This window comes from Neofelis nebulosa, chromosome 12 (genome assembly GCF_028018385.1).
Source record: "Neofelis nebulosa isolate mNeoNeb1 chromosome 12, mNeoNeb1.pri, whole genome shotgun sequence".
In the NCBI taxonomy this organism is placed as follows: Eukaryota; Metazoa; Chordata; class Mammalia; order Carnivora; family Felidae; genus Neofelis; species Neofelis nebulosa.
In genome coordinates, this window is record NC_080793.1 from 73,079,898 (window position 1) to 73,100,316 (window position 20,419).

General features: G+C 38.2%; 1 long non-coding RNA gene across 1 annotated transcript in view; it reads left to right on the plus strand.

Moving 5' to 3' along the window:
- The window catches only part of LOC131492027 (uncharacterized), a 509,746-nt gene that overhangs the window by 379,784 nt on the left and 109,543 nt on the right, over positions 1-20,419 (plus strand). The window contains exon 6 of the long non-coding RNA XR_009251788.1: positions 7,633-7,695. This is a non-coding gene — a long non-coding RNA (uncharacterized LOC131492027). The remainder of the gene's footprint in view (positions 1-7,632; positions 7,696-20,419) is intronic.

Sequence of the window (20,419 nt, forward strand, 5' to 3'; positions counted from 1 at the left end):
TTCGAGCCCCGCGTCAGGCTCTGGGCTGATGGCTCGGAGCCTGGAGCCTGTTTCCAATTCTGTGTCTCCCTCTCTCTCTGCCCCTCCCCCGTTCATGCTCTGTCTCTCTCTGTCCCAAAAATAAATAAAAAACGTTGAAAAAAAAAATTAAAAAAAAAAAAAAAGTCACATGCTCTACCAACTGAGCCAACCAGGCCCCCAGGGAATCAAGAGTTTTTATTTCAAATATTCATTAGAAACAATGTTGCAGTGACTATATTCTTCAGCATTTGTGTAAGAATACCTCCAGGGTGTGTAACTAGAAGTGGATGAGGTAGGTTGAGTGGCACACACACCTTCCAGCTTCATCAGTCAATGGTGTAATTGCATTAGTTTGTAAGCCATTTTTGTTTGTTTGTTTGTTTGTTTGTTTGTTTGTTTTGAGAGAGAGAGAGAGAGAGAACAAGCAGGAGAAGGACAGAGAAAGAGGGAGACACAGAGTCTGAAGCAGGTTCCAGCCTCTGAGCTGTCAGCATGGAGCCTGACGCAGGTCTTAAACTCATGGACCACGAGATCATGATCTGAACTGAAATCAGATGCTTAACCCACTGAGCCACCCAGACACCCATGTAGGCCACTTTTGTAAAAGAGAAATTTGTTTCCTCCGTGCTTACCAATATTGAATATTTATTGAATCATTTAAGGAATATTTATTGAGTGACTCTTGTGAGCTAGGCACTGTTCTAGGTGCTGAAGATGTAGCAAGGAAGGAATAAAGATTGCTGCCTCCATGGTTTTATTAGATTTAAGGTTTTTTTTTGCTATTTTGATAAATGAAACAGTAGCTCTTAATTATTTTAATTTGTATTTCCCAGATTACTTGTGAGATTAAATATCTTTTCATATTCTTTTCCATTGTGTCTGTTGTTCATTTGTAATTTATAATCATATATATAATTAGTTCTATACCTTGAAAATATTTTGTTTCAGTTAATGGTACTTGTTTATGGTACTATTATGGAACAGAGAAATTTAAAATTCATTTAGTTGAATTTATCAGACTAGTGTCTGAACGTCTATGCTTTTTGCGTTTAAAACGTTTTTCAAAGGAGTAGCTTTTGGTATATGAGTTATTTGTTTTTTACTTTCTGTTTTTACTAATCTCTGCTCTAATTTCAGTTTTTTCATTATTTCAATATTATTGGGTTGAATTTTTCAGTCAAATTTCTAACCTACTGAGTTGGGCAATCAATTCATTCACTGTAACTCTAATTTTTTCAATAAATGTTTTCATTCATCAGGACTTTCCATCTTAGCTGTGCTTCAGATGCATCCTGCAAGCTTTACAAACATTTAGGAATTTCTGCTGTAGTTTTCTCGTTAAAATTATATGTGATTTAGGAATTCATTTTGTTTCTAAAATGTAGAGGGTATTTTCAACTATGTGTTATTTATTCTTATTTAAATTGCCTTATGATTGATGAACATGTTTTTTTCTATGACATCCATTCTATGAAATTTATTCAAACTTCCTTTGTGACCTAGTAAATGGTAATTGTTTTCAATATTGTAAGCATCTATGAAAACAACATATTTTTATTTGTGTTTATGCTTGGTAATTCTTTGTCTCTGTGTATCTTAAAATTCCTTTACTGTACTCCATTCATGAATACAAGTGTACTTTGGTATAAAATTCTAAGCTATCATTTTTTTCCCTCTCTGCACTTGGAAGCAATTACTCTATTGATTTCAGACATCTATGACTGCTATTAGATTGCTGTTAGTTTATCAATCCTTCATAGGAAATGTACCTTTTTTCAAGTAGCTTTCAAGATTGTCTTTTGATGCGCCACATTGATGATACAATATATCTAGATGTACAATTTTATTTATTCATTTTTCTTGATTCTCTGAGTGGACTACTGACCTGAAAGCCTCAAATTGGAAAATTCTCAGTTTTTAGCTTCAAATATAACTTCTTTACATTGTCTTGCTAGAATTTCTATTAGTTGTAGAGTTGAACCTCCCAATTTATCCTCCATTTTGCTTGTTTTTTCATACATTTAAAATTTATCTTTAACTTTCTCTCATTAGCTTCATTATTTGTACCTCTTCATTTATTTTTCCATTTTTTTCTCCATTATTTTGAAAGTGTTAGTCATAGCTACGTTAAAATCCTTACCTACTAATCTGGATTAGTTTGTTCTAGTTTACAGTTTACTTGGATTATCTTTTGGTCTGCTTCTATTCCATTTTTTTCTTGTTTATTAATCCTATAGTCATGCATTTTTGTATGTCTAGTAACATTTTTGTTACATGTTACACATTGTCTATGAAAGAACAGAGAATCCATATAAAGTTTTCTTTCACCAGAGAAGATTCACTTTTCCTCCATTAGACAGATTGCAAGCTGATCGCCTTAATTCAGTGAGGGATTAAGCTGGATCTGGAAGGAAATGCAGTTGTGGTAAGACTCAATCCCATATTCCCAGTGCATACGTCCAGAGCCTTCAGCAGAGAGCCTGATGGGGTTTTGTCCTTAGACCTTTGAGGATGGGGAAGAATAGGAATATTTAGATCTACCCTCCAGAGATTTTCAGTTTAGTGCTTTGACTTCCTGCCCCTTAGCATTTTTAAAGGAGAAACTAGCCACACGTAAAACCCAGTGAAATCTTCTATTTTGTCATTCCAGACCTTCATGAATGACAGTTTCTGTGCTGGCTTTTCTGTGTCCCAGTAGCAGCCTTCTGGTGGGGACCAAACCTGAATTCTACAAAGCTCCCATAATCCCTTTCAGTGGTATTTTTTTCTCTAACTACAAATAATTTTCATCATTATCAATTGCTGATATTTTTAAAGAGCTTAGTAGATGTTGTGTTTCATGCTGAGCCATATATACTGTCTCATTTAAGCCTCACAACTGTTTTGAGAATTAAGTTATTATACCCATCCTGTATTTGAGGAAAAATGAGTTAAATAAGTTCCCCAAATCTTAGCTGGTAAGACAGAGAGCCAAGATTTGAAATGAAGAATGTCTGATTCTTACAGTACATGCTCTAAACCACTGTTTCATGCAGTCTTGGTATCTCCAGTGCTTTTTCAAAAAGTTCTATTGTGTCCTTGACTCCTATCCCATGTTTTACTCTTTTTTTCAGGAACTTCTGTAAAAGGTTACTTATATTTGCTATTTGCTGTTTACAATAGACTATTGCTTCACTCTTCATTATATGAATTGCATTCATGTCACTCTATTGAAATAGTCTCAACAAATCTCATCCATAGCTTTTGGTTATATGTTTTTGTGTTGTATGTTTTTCAAAACTTTTAATTAAGTATAATGCTTAAAGTATGTGAAGCCAACATAAAAATCCAACTCAATGAATTATTACAAATTAAATGCTTCTGTAAATGCCACTGCCTCCAAGAAATAGAACATTTTTATCTTCTGGGAAGCTCCCCGAATGCTCCTTCCCGATCTCTACCTCTTCCTTTCCTCCCAGCATTTGCCACTGTTTCAACTTTTAGTGCTATGGATTAGTTTTGCCTGTTCTTAAGCTTCATATTAAATAGAATCAGACTATGTATTTTTTATTGCTTGGCTTCTTTTTGCTTAATGCTTTAAGAATTATCTATGTTGCCACATAGAGTTATAGTTGTTTATTTTCATTTCTGTTTAATGCTCTATTGTGTGAATACACAAAATTTCATTATGTTTAATAGCTGTATTAGGTCATAATTGACATACTATGAACTGAACATGTGTTAATTTGATAAGTTTTAACATATTAATACATTCATAAAACTGTCACTACAATCAAGCTAATGAACATATTCCCTATTCCCAAAATTTCCCTTAATAATGTAGCCCCACTTTGCAATACTTATCCAAATCATGTATATATATATATATATATATATATATATATATATATATATATATTAGAGGGGATGGGCAGAAGGGCAAAGGGAGGGAGAGAGAGAATCCCAAGAGGCTCCACTGTCAGTGTGGAGCCCAACATGGGGCTTGATCTGAGACCAAAATCAAGAGTCATATCCTCAACCATTGAGCCACCAAGACACCCATATTGCTGTAATTCTTTAGTGAGTATGATTAAATGAGTTAATAAACAAACAGCGCATGTGTATATACAACTGTGTTCATAGCACATCAATCTATTATTTTGTTTATTGTCTTAATCAGATTAAAATTTCCTCCAGGATAAAATAAAATCCTTAATAATTATTTTTCTTCTTCTTCAAGTTTTGGACCACTCCTGGACATAAAAATGGTGAACTCCAAGAAGGCATGGACTTTGCCTGGTTTGTTTGTTCACTGATGTGTCTCAAGCAATTTTTCAGTAAATGTTTTTACCTGAGTGAATAAGATAGTGTAATGAGTATATTGCTTCTATACTATAGCTATATTTTTATATAGGAACTATCCCTATTAGTTAATAATCAGGGGGAATTTTATATGAGAAATAGAGATAGAAAGACACAAAATTTCTTGCAAGTGTAACACAACCTCTTATATAGCTGTGAAGAATGTTTTTGACCTGGCTGTAGTGTTCTAGAATTCACCAGTTATATTATCCTAAAAACACACTGTAATTACTAGCAATGAACATTTAGAAAATAAAATTAATAAAACAATTCCATTTATAATAACAATAAAAGAATACAATATTTAGGAATAAGCTTAATGAATAAGTGCAAGACTTATACACTAAAAGCTGGAAAACATCACTGAAAGAAATTAAATGAGACATAATAAATGGAAAGACTTCTCATATCCATGCATCAGAGAACTTATACTGTTAAGATGACATTACTCCCCAAATTAATGCAACCTTTATCTAAATCTCAGCTTCAGTTTTTGCAAAAATTGACAAGTTGATCCCAAAATTCATATGGAAATGTAAGGGACCTAGAATAGCCAAAACAATCTTGAAAAAGAACAAACTTAGAGGACTCACATTTCCCTATTCAAAACTTACTACAATCAAGACAGTGTGGTACTGGCATAAGGATATACATATTCATCAAAGGGATAGAATCGAGAGTCCAGAAATAAGCCCATAAATTTATGCTCAACTGATTTTTGATAAGGGTGCCAAGACAATTCAATGGTAAAGGATAGTCTTTTCAAGTGGTGCTGGGAAAAGTGGATATCCGCATGTAAAAGACTGAAATTGGACCCCTGCTTCATATCATATGTAAAAATTAAAAGGATCATAGACTTAAATATAAAAGCAAAGCTATAAAGTTGTTAGAAAAAAAACATAGGCAGAAATCTTTATTACCTTGGAATAGTTAGTGGTATCTTACATGTGACATCAAAAGCACGGGCAGCAAAGAAACAAGTTGTACATCATCAAAATCAAAAACTCTTGTGCATCAAGAGAATAAAAAGGCAACCCATAAAATGGGAGAAAACAGTTGTAAATCAAATCAAATCAAATCAAACAGTTGTATCTGATAAAGGACTTCTATCATATAAGAACTCACTCAACTCAACAACAAAGACAAATAACCCAATTTAAAAATGGGCAAAGTATTGGGGTAGACTTTTATCCAAAGAAGAAAAACAATCAGTAAGCACATACAAAGATGCTCAATCTCATTAGTCATTAGGGAAATAGGAATTAAAACAATAATGAGATAATACTTCATACCCTCTAAGAAGTCTAGAAATAAGATAACAAATGTTAGCAAGTAGATGGAGAAATTGGAAACCTTATACATTGTTGATCAGATTTTTAAATGGTGCAACTCCTTTGGAAAACAGTTTTGCAGTTCCTCAAAACGTGAAACGTGGGAATTACCATATGATCCAACAATTCCATTCCCAAGAGAAATGAAAACAGATCCACACAAAAGCTTGTGCATGAGTATTTCTAGCAGCATTATTTAGCATAACCAAAACAGTGGAAACAGCCCAAATGTCCATCAACTGTTGAACAGATAAACGGTGGTTTATCCATACAATGGGACATTACATGGTCTTAAGAGGAAGTGAGGTACTGATTTATGCTATGGCATAGATGAAACTTGAAAATATTATAATTTTTTTTTTCAACGCTTTTTATTTATTTTTGGGACAGAGAGAGACAGAGCATGAACGGGGGAGGGGCAGAGAGAGAGGGAGACACAGAATCGGAAACAGGCTCCAGGCTCCGAGCCATCAGCCCAGAGCCTGACGCGGGGCTCGAACTCACGGACCGCGAGATCGTGACCTGGCTGAAGTCGGACGCTTAACCGACTGCGCCAACCAGGCGCCCCGAAACTTGAAAATATTATAAAGAAATCAGACACAAAAGACCGCATATTTTATGGTTTTATTTATATGAAATGTGCAGAATAGGCAAATCCTTTAGGACAGAAAGTAGATTAGAGGTTGCCAGGGGCTGGGAGGAGCAAATGGGAGTTGCGACTAATGGGTACAGGGGTTCTTTATGGGGTGATGAAAATGCTCTAAAATTAAACAGTAGTGATGCTTGCAGAACTCTGTGGATATACTAAACACCACTGAATTTTACACTTTAAAGGGGTGAATTTTGTGATGTTTTAACTACATTCAATAAAGGTGTTATTAAAAAGCAGATGCTTTTACTATACAAAAAAACCACAACACACATTATTTTTTATGAAAGGATCAGATATTTAGCTCTGTGAAAAACAAATAGACCAGAGTAAAGCAACAAGCTTCCCCCCATCCCCAAATTCTTCAATGAAGCATGTCCTGATGACAAATGACAGGCAGCCTTCTGGGCTGAACGTACATAAACACTTAGCTGACAGCTCTATTTGAGATGCTTCACATTCAGTAATATGGCTTACCTTTAAGGCAATTTAATTGTACTTTTAAATGACAGTCTATCCATGGGTTCAGCTTCACAAAGATGGCTGTACTGCCTTTATCTGCAGTAACTCTCATTAAATGAAAACATGGTGTCGCACGCCTTTGCGTGTTTGACAATGTCAGGCTTCCTCCTGGGGTCTCTATGTGGGAATCTGATGGGGATATTCCTTTTAACAAAGCAGCATCAACTGTGTGAGTTGAAACCTTATCCTTTTTGTGACTTTCATAAATGTGATGTGGGCTGATGCAAAGCATTTTTTTCCTCTCCCTCCCATTATCTGTGAATTATACCATTCCAGAGAATGCAATCATTTACACCCTCAGTCTACTGGACTTCCAACAAAATGGGAGCATGGCAATAGGATCCTTGAAGTGCCTTTCTAAATAAGAAATTGGACCTTTCTAAATAGGAAACTTGATGATTTGAGTGGAAACAGCATCCTTTCATGGAAGAACTTAGGTGGACAGAACATATGGGCACTCTGGGGGAAACTCTGATTCTCTTAAAAAAATCTTTCTTTGCCACAGAGTCTTTAAATACTAGGTATGTCCAGTTAATGTTGATTCCTGCATCTAAAGCTTTGCCAGAGAAAAACTAATATGGTGCCAAAGCTTCAACAGCGTATCTCCAAAATGTCTGGGCTGAAAAGTACAAGAGTGAAAAAGTCTTATAGATTCAAGGCCCACACACTCTCTTTCCAGTTGTATTATTTTTCTAGTGCTGCATAACAAATTAATGCACAGTTAGTGGCTTGAAACAACAGTGATTTGTTGTCTCACATTTTTTGTAGGTCAAGTACCTGTCATGGTATGACTGGATTCCCTGCTCAGCATCTCACCAGGCTACAATTAAGGTATTGGCCAGGTCGTAGTTTTCATCTGCACTTGGAGTCTTCTTCCAAATTCCCTATTTATAGGCAGAATTCATTTCCTTGTAGCTGTGGGACTCTATGTACCCATTTTTCTTCCGGTTGTTGGCTGGGGACAACTCTCAGCTGCCAGAGACCGTGTGTAGTGCTTTCCCATGTGGTCCCCATGGGTACCATTTACACATGGATGTTGGCTTTCTTCTAGGCCAGTGCAAGCACATCTCCCTGACCTCCTTCCCTGTAACCAGCTAGAGAAGAGTCTTCTCTTATAAAGGGCCCTTGTGATTGGGTCAGGCCTCCTGAATATCCCTCTTATTTTAACATAACTAATTGTGGGGTAAAATCCATCCCACTCACAGTCTTAGGGACACACAGGGTAGGTACACCAGGGAGGTGCAAACTCTTGCAGGCTATTTTAGAATCCTGCCTACCATACCATGCTTCTCATTTTGAGAAAATGACACTTCTTAATATTTAACAGCAAACAAAGACTTTGGGGGTGATGCTCAACTGAATGGTTATGTTTTGTCTGTGGTAAAAGCCTGAAAGTTTGGGGCCAGCAAAGGGTGGGGGAGGGGATAGATGAGAAAGGCACAGTAGCCTGTTTTCATCACATGTAAACTTGGGTTTGGTTCTATCTGCCTTGCCTTTAAGGAATCTCAAATCTCTGTGACATTTCTGGAATAAAGAAGATCACAGGTGCTTGATTGTCTTGCCTGTAAAAGGATACATAAAGGTGACAAGGGCTTGTAGTCCCAGCTACTCAGGAGTTCCGGACTGCAGTGAGCTGCGCTGATCAGGTGTCCACACTAAGTTCCGTGTCAGTATGGTGACTTCCAGGGAGTGGGGGCGCCACAAGGTTGTCTGAGAAGGGGGTGAACTGACCCAGGTTGGAAACGGAACAGGTCAAAACTCCTGTGCAGATCAGCAGTGGGTTCGTGCCTGCGAACAGCCACTGCACTCTAGCCTGAACAGCATGGTGAGACCCGTTATCTAGAAACCAAATAATAAAAATAAAAGGCTGCATACGTATTTTCATGACTGACAGTCATAGAATCAGATCACCAGGAATTTAAGTAACTTCCTCATTGATGGAAGTCTTACTTGCCTTCCAACTTTTGAACAGTCTTTAAAAGTATGTGCTAATAGGAAGACTGGAAACTGGTGTTGAATTCAACCTACGTTCTCCAGAAATGACGCGTGAGCTATGAATTATGGAATCTACATATAAATATAAGTACTAGTATGTGAAAAGGACAAAGGCAGTTTTCTCCCTGGGTATGTTTTTGTTAATCACAGAGGGTGTCTCGTATAATTCGAAGACTTTAGTGAGTTCAGATGATCTCTGGGACTCCTAATTCTCATCATTAGAATTTAAATTCAAAACAATTAAGGAGCTGAGGCATTTTCTGGCTAGAAATAAAGGCGAGGTGAGTTCCGTGTTGTGCAGAAATAGGGAAAGGGTTGAGAAAGGGAGCAAGAATAGGGTGTCTTCCCAGGAGAATTTTAAAGCTGTTTCTAGAAAAATAACAAATGTGAAAATAAATTATACTAATCTATCCATTAATTCCTTAAATTCAGAGCCTATTAAAACATGCCTCAAAGAAAGCTTGGGATGACCTGTTCTGCCCAATTAATTTTGAAGTATTGGAAATCAATTAGTTACGATAAACAGACCGGTTCTCATTATTTTAAGCAGCTTGCAATTAGCTTCATAGAAAGATGATTGTATACAGGGCTTTAAGTAGAAAGACATGCTGGCATTGACAAAGAATACTGTGTACTCCTTTTTTTTCTTTTTTTTTTCTAAAACTAACTCTCTTTTGTACTACAAGAACCAACTTCTGATAGTGAATTCAAACTTTTACCAAGTGGTCTGCTTTATATAGAACTGATTTAAATATTGAGACGCTGGATTTTTCCTTCTCAGTATGTGCAGCAGACACTGAAATTCTTCTGTGAATGTACACATACATGGTACCAGTTTTTGTTCGCTATGCTTTCAGCCTGCAAGCAACACAGAATGAAATGCATTTAATTCTCCTCTCATTCCTTTTAGCCACCAAGGCTCTTGGCTTGCCAAGGTACCCCCTTCCAACCACAGCCAACAAGGACTCATTGTTCCTCACTCATTAAATGCAGTAGATTTGCTTGATAGAATACATTTGCTGGCCTGCCTATCTGGTGTGCTATTTTACATCTGCAGTTTCCAAGGTATTCATTTGCTCACCAGAGGAAAAAAAAATGACGAGGAAAAAAGCATAATCTGCATATTCTGATGTTAGTACATTGATTCATTATGTCATTTCTAAAAGAGGGACAATATTATGACTCATGAGCACGGAGGAAAAAAATGGAACATTTTATTTCTTTGTTGGTTCAGCAAGTGTACATTTGGTAGTGACATGAGCTAATTGCATGGTTACCATGAAATAACATGTTTTATTTTTCCATAATAATGTAGTAACTACATAGTAACTTCTTAGGAAACAATAATAATTATACAGTAACGTGATAACAGTGCTGTTTTAGTTTTACCAACAAGTGTGGAATTAGCGGTACATAAAGTACAAAATACACCTTTTCTGAACTAATGCGCACACCTGCCTAAAGCGATTGATTCTTCCTTGCTTTTCTGGCCCCTACTTGCTTCTCTCTCATGGCAAGCCCCTTACACTATTCAAAAGTGTAAATCTACATTCTTTTCATAATCTCTCTTCTTGAAGCCCGACAAGCTATTCATCCTTTAGAGTTCTATCATGAGGTTTAGAACTGAAGCATAAAACTGAAATACCATGTGGGGCTTTATGTTAAATAACCCAGAAGTCGCTTAGAATGGCAAAAATAGCAAAGCCAGGGGACGGCTTCCACAGTACAGCTCTGGGCAAACGGGCTATGGTGAAGATTTGAGACCCTCCTGGCAGGTTTCACATTGAGCTAAGCTGAGTCTCAAAGAAGGGCATGCATTTAGCTTCCAGGGTGGAGAGGTATAGAAAGTACTGGTTGGCACTTCCTCTGCTGGATGGTCCATGAAATACATGCACAGCTTTGGCGAGAGTCGAAGAGCTCTCATCTTTGTCTCCACAAGGGGGGAGGGTGGGGGGGGGTGGGTTGCAAGCATCACGAGAAATAGCTTCTCTATAGAAAAGGAATATATCAAAATGGAATTTCTCTAAACATGACAGAGAGAGAGAGAGAGAGGAGGGGGAGAGAGAGAATCATTTATGGGAACAAAGCAAGATTCACATAGTAAAAGAGACTTAGATACTTGGCTAAGAAAACAGGACAGGCAGGAATAAAGAAAGACAGAGACACAGAGGCATACAGGCTGAGAGACAGCAAGAGAGTAAGAGAATGAATAGGTTGGAGACAGAGACAAAGAGAGACATGGAGAAGGAGGCATAGATAGAGAAACAAGACAGAGTAATAGAGACACAAAGAAAGAAAGAAAGGGAGAAGCGGAAAAAATGATATTCAAAGATGAGAAGAGAGGGAAGGAGAGGGGGATATATATATATATATATATATATATATATATATATATATATAGACATATATATATATATGTCTTCGTGTGTGTGTGTCCGTGTGTGTGTATTTATATATGCATACATACATACATATATATAAGACCTTCTGATTTTTGGTCAGCCTTGTTCTAACTATTTTTGGAGTTGTATGAGGGCCAGAGGCAATACTTCTGTTCATTATAAAATTGCATTGCATTTTCAACTTCTGGTTTGGTACGAAGAAATGAATCATACAGCCTCAGAGCTGTACCATCATTTTTCTCTGTGGTCTAATTTAAATTCTCTATCAAATACCATTGCAACAGTGACTTTTAACATTTTGCATGATTTATGCTGTTAATGAGCAAAGAACCAGAGCAGGTTGGGATGTTCTCTCTAAAGGGAATGGAGTAAAATAAAATCCGGCACACCAGCCTTGCAGAAGTATTCCAATTCTGATGGCTCTCATTCAAGCTGATCACTTTAAGTTCTTGCTCCTACTTATTACAAATGACATGGCATCTTTCAATGGCTGGGATATCTAGATACCTAGATACCTTGACTTTTGCCCATAGAAGAGAACTAATTGAATGGGGAGGAAATATCCCAAAGGTAGGGGGAAAGCCACAACATGATCGGATTGACTCCAGAAGATGAGCATGTTAGTCCAAAGGAAGACACTAACACCTTCAGATATCTGGGTTCACCGAAGCCAAACACGTTGGATTTTGATGGCCTAGACGTCTAAATTATAGACTGCACGCTCTGAATTTCCCAAAATGCATCTTGCATTGTTTGAAGGGGATATTGCCATATGTTGAAAGAGTACTTTGTCATGGATTAAGAAAGGCAGCAAGAACCCAAATCCCTGAAATGTACCATCTGATTCCGTGTCAGATGTTTTGACCTGAGCGATGTCATTTATAACCCTAGACCCCTGCTCATCACCCCATTCCACTTTCCTCTTTGGATATGTGGATCTCTATTCTAAACTTATTTTCAACCCGAAATGTTGAAAAGGTGAAATTGACAGTTGATCCAAGGACAATTTGTAAGAGAACAGGGAAGTGTTTCAAAACCATCCACCCAACCAATATGAATCCCTTCTCTCTTTCCCCAATTCTGTCTGGAATGTGCTATGTTAATCTCTATGTAGGGAGCATGGTTGCACATGACACAGGGTGCTCACGGTGTTTCACTATGGGTTGGAGCTTTATCAGTGTTATGGGCTGTGATCCCCAAATTCATATATTGAAGCCCTAATACCCAGTACTCAGAAAAGGACTGTACTTGGGGAAAGGTCTTTACAGCAGTCATTAAATTAAAATGAGATTATTTGATGAGCCCTAATCCGATGTGACTGTTCTCCTTATAAGAAGAGAAGGTTGGGGCACCTGGGTGGCTCAGTCGATTAGGCATCCGACTTCGGCTCAGGTCATGATCTCACGGTTGGTGGGTTTGAGCACCGCATCTGGCTCTGTGCTGACTGCTCAGAGCCTGGAGCCTGCTTCGGATTCTGTGTCTCCCTCTCTCTCCCCCACTCCCCCACTTTCTCTCTCTCTCTCTCTCTCTCTCTCTCTCCCTCTCTCAAAAAGAAATAAACATTTAAAAAAATTAAAAAAGAGGTTAGAACATTGATACACATCATGTGACGACACGGAGAAGACAGTTATTTACAAGACAAGGAGAGTGGTCTCAGAAGAAACCAACCCTCCCAACATGTTGATCTACCCTCTAGAGCTGTGAGACAATAAGTTTCTATTGTGAAGGCACCAAGAGTGTAGTACTTTGTTATGGCAGCCCTAGCAAATAAATATAATCAGTTATCATTATGTGTACCAAGAATCATTTTCAGATGGTTAGGTATTCCTTAACTAATGAAAGCTGTACTTCATCAATGATAAAAGTCTTTCGTATGCTTTTTAAGTATAAATTATATTAACCAGCCATTTTAAAATTGGTATTTAGAATAATGATTACTCCAAAAATATTTGGTAGCCTTTTCAGTAGTCCTCAAGTTTCCTTTTCCAGCTCACTCTGAAGGTGAGAAACCACTTTGTAGTCTGTACTACCTACTTGGGGCAGTATCCGAAGGCCCAGGGACCCTACCCTCTCTCTCAGCAATGACATCCTCTGTTCCTCTTCCTTCTGCATGCTCCCTCCATGAACAGAGAGCTGTTGTCCCTCTCCTGTCTCTCCTTAAGTGTCCTTTCTCTGACCCTTTCTCCTAATGCCTTTACTTCCTTTGTGACATTCAGTGGAAGCCACGTCTTCGCTCCTGTCCTGGGTGTTGATGTTGTTTGCCCTTAACTTGGCACTCTGCTGGCCCTTTCAGACTTCTGTTGACAATCTCTTCTCTTTTGAAGTTTGAAATAGTCCTATTCAACATTTGGTCCCCATAACTGCTCATTTGGTTACCAGTCCACAAGGAGATAAGGAGTTTTCAACAGAAAGTAAATTAATTGTATTGCCAAACCCACTGTTTAGTTTGGCTCTTTGCCTAATATTATTATTATTTAAATAGTAGTAGTAGCAGTAATAGCAAAATTTTCTCCAAGAAACAAAGAAAGGAAACAGTATGTTGATTTACATTCTGGCACAAGCTACTTATCTCATTAGGTTCTGGTACTTTCAGTGGCCCTGGTTTGCACCTTCTATTTACCTCCTTTATTCCATGACTCTGCCTTACCTTTGGAGCTCACTCTTACTGTATTTGTTCTGCTCTTTTTTCCCCAATTCCTAAAAGTACACATTTCCTTGGTTTCTTCATTTAACTTTGTCCCTGTGAGCATCTCTTCTACTCCCTTGAATCCTTTTCCAACTTGAACTATTATTCTGTATATTGAAGCCTGATATGAAACACTCTCTGGTCACCGTATAGTTTGCGCTGGAAGCAATGTTGTGTTGAGCCTTTTGCCAGTTGTAGCTCCTGTTTGCTCTTAAAACACATAGTAGATGATCCAATTCCTGTCCCCCTCAGCAATTTGATTTCACATTTCACTCCCTGGGCCTTGCCTGAATTTAACTGCTTTCACTAAAATGCTAAGTATACTGCACTTATGTATATTGCACAATATGTCTTTTCATAATGTTTTAATTTGTAAAAGTAGACAAAAAATGGAAAGAATACTTGGGTACCAGTATCACCTAAAGAAAAAAAAAACGGTTATTTCTGGTTTTTTTTCTGAATCCTTGTTGTGGAGTCCTTTCCAGAATTCCATGTCCAGCATCCATATGTGGATTAGAAAGTAATATTCACGACTTTGCAAGCAGGTATTTGAGGAGGAGCATCCTTGAGCTCACTCCCTACCTGCACCTGCCTCAATGGTCAAGCAGCTACTTGTTTCTCCCTGGGAACAGTCGCTTTGCAGGGAAATGTTCCGTCAAAGCCCTGCTCTTGCTTCTCCATTTCCACATGTGCCCAGTGAGAATGGAACATCAAGAGGCCCTGGGCTTTTTCTGTTTTTACTTTCTCTCTCTTCCTTTATTCTTTTCCAAATCCCTTTATTTTGCTTTGGTTCCTCAGTTTCATCCTAATAACTCCTCCTCTTCTGCTTCTGCAGGTGTGAGCTTTCTCTAGGTTCTCTGTCATATGCACTCCAGCCCTTCTCCTCTGCCTTTGGCACTTGCTCCTACACTATTTTCCACATTTAACCCATTTGTATTCCGTGCCAATTCTTGAATTTATCCTAAACGTGCTCCTTAAGGTTCGATCGCTAGGTTTCCATGAAGCCCGTTATGTCCTGTTTGCTAAGAGGAAGTATTTTCATCATTCATATTTATCCAAAAAATAGCATGGATATTTACAAAAATATAGATTTAAGACTTCAGGACTCAGATTCTCCTTAGGCTTGTGCTTTCTGTTGGGTATGGCCATAGGTAATCACAGAGTCTTCCAATAAATGGTGCTGGCTGACTGGGTAGAGATTTGTGGAAGGTACTCTTGGCAATAGATGGGATGGGATTTGTGCAGTGAAATGTCTAAACTTATTTCTTAAGCTTAAATAACCTAGCTGCTTTATGATGATGAAGGTCACCTTCCTACTCCTTCTTCTATTCTAGTTATAGATAATGTCTCATCAATTTTTCAATACACCAGTGTTGTTGAGCAGAGGTTCTTATCCTGGAGTTTAAGGCAATAGAGCACAGCAACTCAGAACCTGGGCTTTAAAATCAGACTGAACTGTGTTTTAAATCTCGCTTTACTACTCATGAGCTGGGTGGACAAGAGCAAGTTATTCAGCTTCTCTGGGTCTTGGCTTCTCATTACATCAAATGGGAGATAATAATGACTTCTTTCACGGTTCTAAGGATTAAAACTATACAAATAAACTGAAGTTTTTGCACTTCTTGTTGGGAAAAAAATGGCTTAAGGAATATATGGGGCGTGGGTTAAAAAAACCCTAAGTTACATGATAGCTGCCAAAGTCATTTTGGGAAACCTTGTGGGGAAATACAGACTCAGCTAGTCTTTCTCCAGAGCAGCTGTTAGTGAGATTCAGTGAACAGGCCTATTTGACTTTCTATAAAGAGAAATACGTTATATATATTAAGATGCTGGGAGAAGTGAAAACAGTCGGTAATTTAAGATAGAAGCCCTAAATTAAAGTTACAATGGCAGCCACTCCTACCTTGCAGGTACTTATTTGTACTTGAGAAACTTGTCACAAGAGCAATTGCATGTGACTTCCTCAAGAGTGAGTGGCCTGGCGTTTTTTAGTGCAATGATTTTTCCCAGCAGGGCTGAAGAGGCCAGGCCAGATGGTATGAGGATATCTCTAAGGTGTTAGCACAATGTCCAGCATACAGAAAATGCTCAAAAATTGTAGCTGTGATTATGTTCAGTTAATGTCAGGGCTTCAAGGAGTCCAGGAATCCCCTCTGGAATTGCATGCTGATTTTTATGCATTTTTCTAAGGGTTGAACCACACATTTACTCAGATTCTAACACGGTTCATAATCATTAAACATGTAGCGATATTTTAGCTCGTATCTCAAATGTGGAATCAACCTACAGTCTCAGTTCGTCTTTGAAAATGCCTTGGGACTGATATTAAACCCGTGGAGCTTCACCTCAGATTTGGCGCAAAGAAAGGTCAGACATTGTGATAAATCACTGTAAAAACCCAGAAACTAGCCTGGAACTGGAGAGATGTTTAGGCATGAAGACATGATATATCGGCTAGCATTGGGTACAGCTAACATGCTCCTCCCTGTGCATCAAGAAACCCATTTAATTGTTCTGTCTACTGAGTAAGTCCATTCTGTCCTTCACTGATGATCCTCGAAGCTGCCCTTTGAAGGTTGCTGGTAATCGCCAGCGGTAAGTGGCAAAACTTAGACATTTTTGGTGCCCTACAATAATCATAGATCCTTGAACTGGGACATTGTGTAATGACTCCAGGATGTGGAATCATGCTTATCTTTGAAGGCTCAAATTATATAGCACATCTATCAGTGGCCCCTGCTCCAGATAGCCTCATTTCATCGGACAAATACACACCCCACACTTCCTACCATAATACTATTTTGGAACGATGGTGTGTATTTCTTACGGAGGCTTTTGTTTTACTTTTGGGTTTTTTTTGTTGTTGTTGTTCTTTCCCTAAAAGTCAGTTAACTTCAGAATTATATTTTCTATTCCATTGAACACAGGCCTTGCTAAACCCTCTGACTGGTTGGGTTTCTGAATTGGGTTGCAGTCTGGGAGTTTTGTTTTTTACTTTTATTTCTTTTCTTTTTCTTTTTTTCATCTTTCAGTAGTAATTTTGTGACATGATACATTTGCTGGCACCTTGGTTAACTATGTTCATGCATTCCTTTACACCTTCTAGAACTGTAAATGTAATCCAATGCACGGCTGTTGGAGGGGGTCCGGGAAGTGAGATACAGCAAACCAGAGGTGTGTTAGGGGAGATGAGTGTGCACAGCAGATAACTGTACTTGATTAGCTAGATTTAAATAGTGTCGGACGAATTTGCCAGGTGAAAATAAAAATTGTCAGTTCAGTTTAATTTCATGGTGAATCAAACAAGGAAATTAGATTCTGCTACTCTGTCAGTTTGACATCCACAGCAAGTGACAATTAGAGATGATGAGAGAACTTATATTTACTTTGAAACTCTTGATTTTCTGATAGGCATGTAACTTTTATTTACCCTTGCGTTGCAGAGAAACGTGGCATAACAGTGGCATTAGTAGAGGTTGCTGGAACATTCAGGATATAGGCCGATGAGGCAGAAGGGGCAGGTAGAGAGGCCAGAGCTCACTTTCGTAGTGTGGCATAATCAGATTGAGAGGTACGCTGGAGAGCGAAAACCCCTGTGCTCTTAGGCCAGCGGAGTGTAGAGCTGAAATGCAGATAATAACACAGTGGTCACACCTCTTGCTTCAGCAGACGAGATTACATTAGAGCAAACTAAGGCCGGAAGGCAGGGGATGAAACTGGCTCTGACTTGTGTGGTGGCAGCCAAGCCATTCGGGTCGCTTTTCCATTTTCTTCACAAGCCCATGACCGAAACATCGGGCAACTTGGGGGGACTCACCTTTAAACGCAAAAGCATTTCCAGACATCCTCCCCTACCCCCCATGATACAACAAAGTGGAACTTCAATTCCAAATTAGGGTTCAGAAAGCACAGAAAATTTGGTAGAGATGAAGCATGAAACGATCACATGGGAAGTTGCTTCCTTGATTTACAGCAAAAGTTCTTGGCAAGAGGTAGACCTCCATAGCACAGGGAAATCATTTCTCACCTGAATTTGTTTCCAAAGAAGGAGTTTTAGGGTTGACTGATTGGCCATCTCTGGATAGCAAAGACAGCATTGGGAGATATAAACAGAATGAGAAACAAATTATGGTTTGATTCAAAGTGAGTGGTAAAGACTAGGTATTCTTGTCTTTGATTTAATGGATATGTAGTCATTTTTAAAGGATTCTACATCTTATGGGTATAAAGTTCACAAGAAGGCCTGGATAAGTCAAGTCACACCTTTCTCAATGCGTCATGGACCTGAACGTTCACTGCCTAAAAGACATCCCTTCTCTCACTCTTTCTAGCTGGTTAAGGAGGAGTACAACCCTGGCTCCAATTAGACATTTATTTTGCTAACAAAGCAATGTGTCGGTGTTCAGTGTAGCCTTCTTATTTGCCTTTCCCCGCGTTAACCTCAGACCTTCATGTTATTATATGACCAGCGCATACTAAGAGGATGGTAGAATAGTCAGTAAATAAAAGTATGAATGGATACTTTTGGATTCTAATATTTTGGGACTGGGAGACTTGCTTGGGAGGTTTACCAACTAAAAACTAAAATCCTGAATTAGGAAAATTTGCTAGCTACCTGGAGCATATCTTTGTTATCACTGGTGGTTTTGGATTTCTTTCTTTAATCTGGCATGATCAAAGTTTGGCTGAAAAGGAAAAAAAAAAAAAAGAATCCTGGATAATTTGAAGGTGATGATTTCAATTGCTAATCAAATAGGACACATGAGATTGTATCCTAATTATTTGGAAATGTGGTAATTCATGGAAGTGTCAGAGTGGAGAAAGGAACACGAATTATTTCTTTTCTATTTCCCACATTTCTTGGTACAAATTTAAAACATGAAATGAGAGCGATGATCATTGCCTCAGCTATATAAAATTCTTAACAATTTGATTACTGCTTATACCAGAATTCTGGTAAAATTGGAGTACACTCACTCTAGGGTACTTGTTACACATAAATTCCAAAAGCAGCTATTTAAAACCTTCTTCAACATTTTAAAAATGAGGTACAATAATGGTAAACAACTTGAACTAGCGATGAATTAGCAGCACACAGCTTGACAGCCTTACATAAATCCCTACATTTCTACATCTTGTCTTTTATTGGGAAGCTAATTGATGCTTGAGTATATCATCTGAATCACACTAGGAAGATAAATATTTATAAGTGAAAAATTGTGTAATGTTCGAGAAATCCAGAAAGGGACTTCCTCTCTTGGTCTTAATACTCACTGTATCCCTTAACCCCTAAACAGCTCCTACATACTTATGTAAAGTATAAAGTTGTTTATCCGCACTTTTTTCTTTTCTTTTCACTTCATTTCATTTAATTTCCTTTTCTTGTTTTTGCCGAAGTTTCTTTAGGGCAGTTAAATATTGCTAAAGATGGTCTGCTAAGACCATAACCCACAGTTCTGTTTTATTGGTGGCAAATACTTAGAAACTGAAATTTACTATATACTCTTTAGTTAATGTTTTTGAGGGGTCCCTGAAGGAAAATACGGGCATAAGGCTATATGAGCTGTGCCTTTAAGGAGTCACTTGCCATAAAATGATAGAGGGTATTTATCTCTGATTTTGTCCCGTCCCACCTTGAAGTCCTTTGTGAAGGCTTTTTGTCATGGTATAGATAGGATCTCTGTGTGGTTTGTAAAAAAGTTTCAAATTATGATTCTGAATTTCCCCAAAATAAATACATTGCCACTGTTAGCATATTAATTGCCAATTGGAACATTCTCCAGCTCGACCATAACACAATGCCATGGTTCATTACCTGCAGATACTCCATTCAGCAAGCCACTGGTTACATGCAGATATTCCAAATGACTTCATAAACACAGGAGCACATACTGTTAAGCAGTGATTAATTCCTACAAGACCATGTGATGCCCTGTAATTCTTTAATAGTGCCAAAGTGATCTATAGCATGAGTGCATACTTTGGCTAGCTCAGCAAATGCCCAAGGGAAGCATCAGGAACATCTCTCCTTGCAGGCATTTTGTGGGGATTTTATTCACCTTGGAAAAGGACCTACAGCTTGCACAGAAAAGATGCTTTAAGAAACTTGCGCGTGCAGTTGCTCAGGGGGAATAAAAAGACATTTCTTTCCTCTTAAAGATATATTTTTCTTTTATGGTGTTCACATGATCATTATACCCAACAAAAGGAAGTGGGACAGCTGCCCTTTTTTTCTTTCTTTGGCACTATTGCTGGGAGAGACGGTAGGCCCCTTTCATATATTTTGAGATTCTTTATTCATTATACAAAAAGGTTCTTCTAAGGATACACATCAGTAGCCAGTTCCATCAACAGCAGAGCATGAACAGAATGCATTTAGAAACCAGTGAGGTTACAACAGCAATCAACGTTTTTCAACGATGCGCTCCAATTTTAAATGAGAATTCTGGTGACTCTGTGATGTCAGACAGCG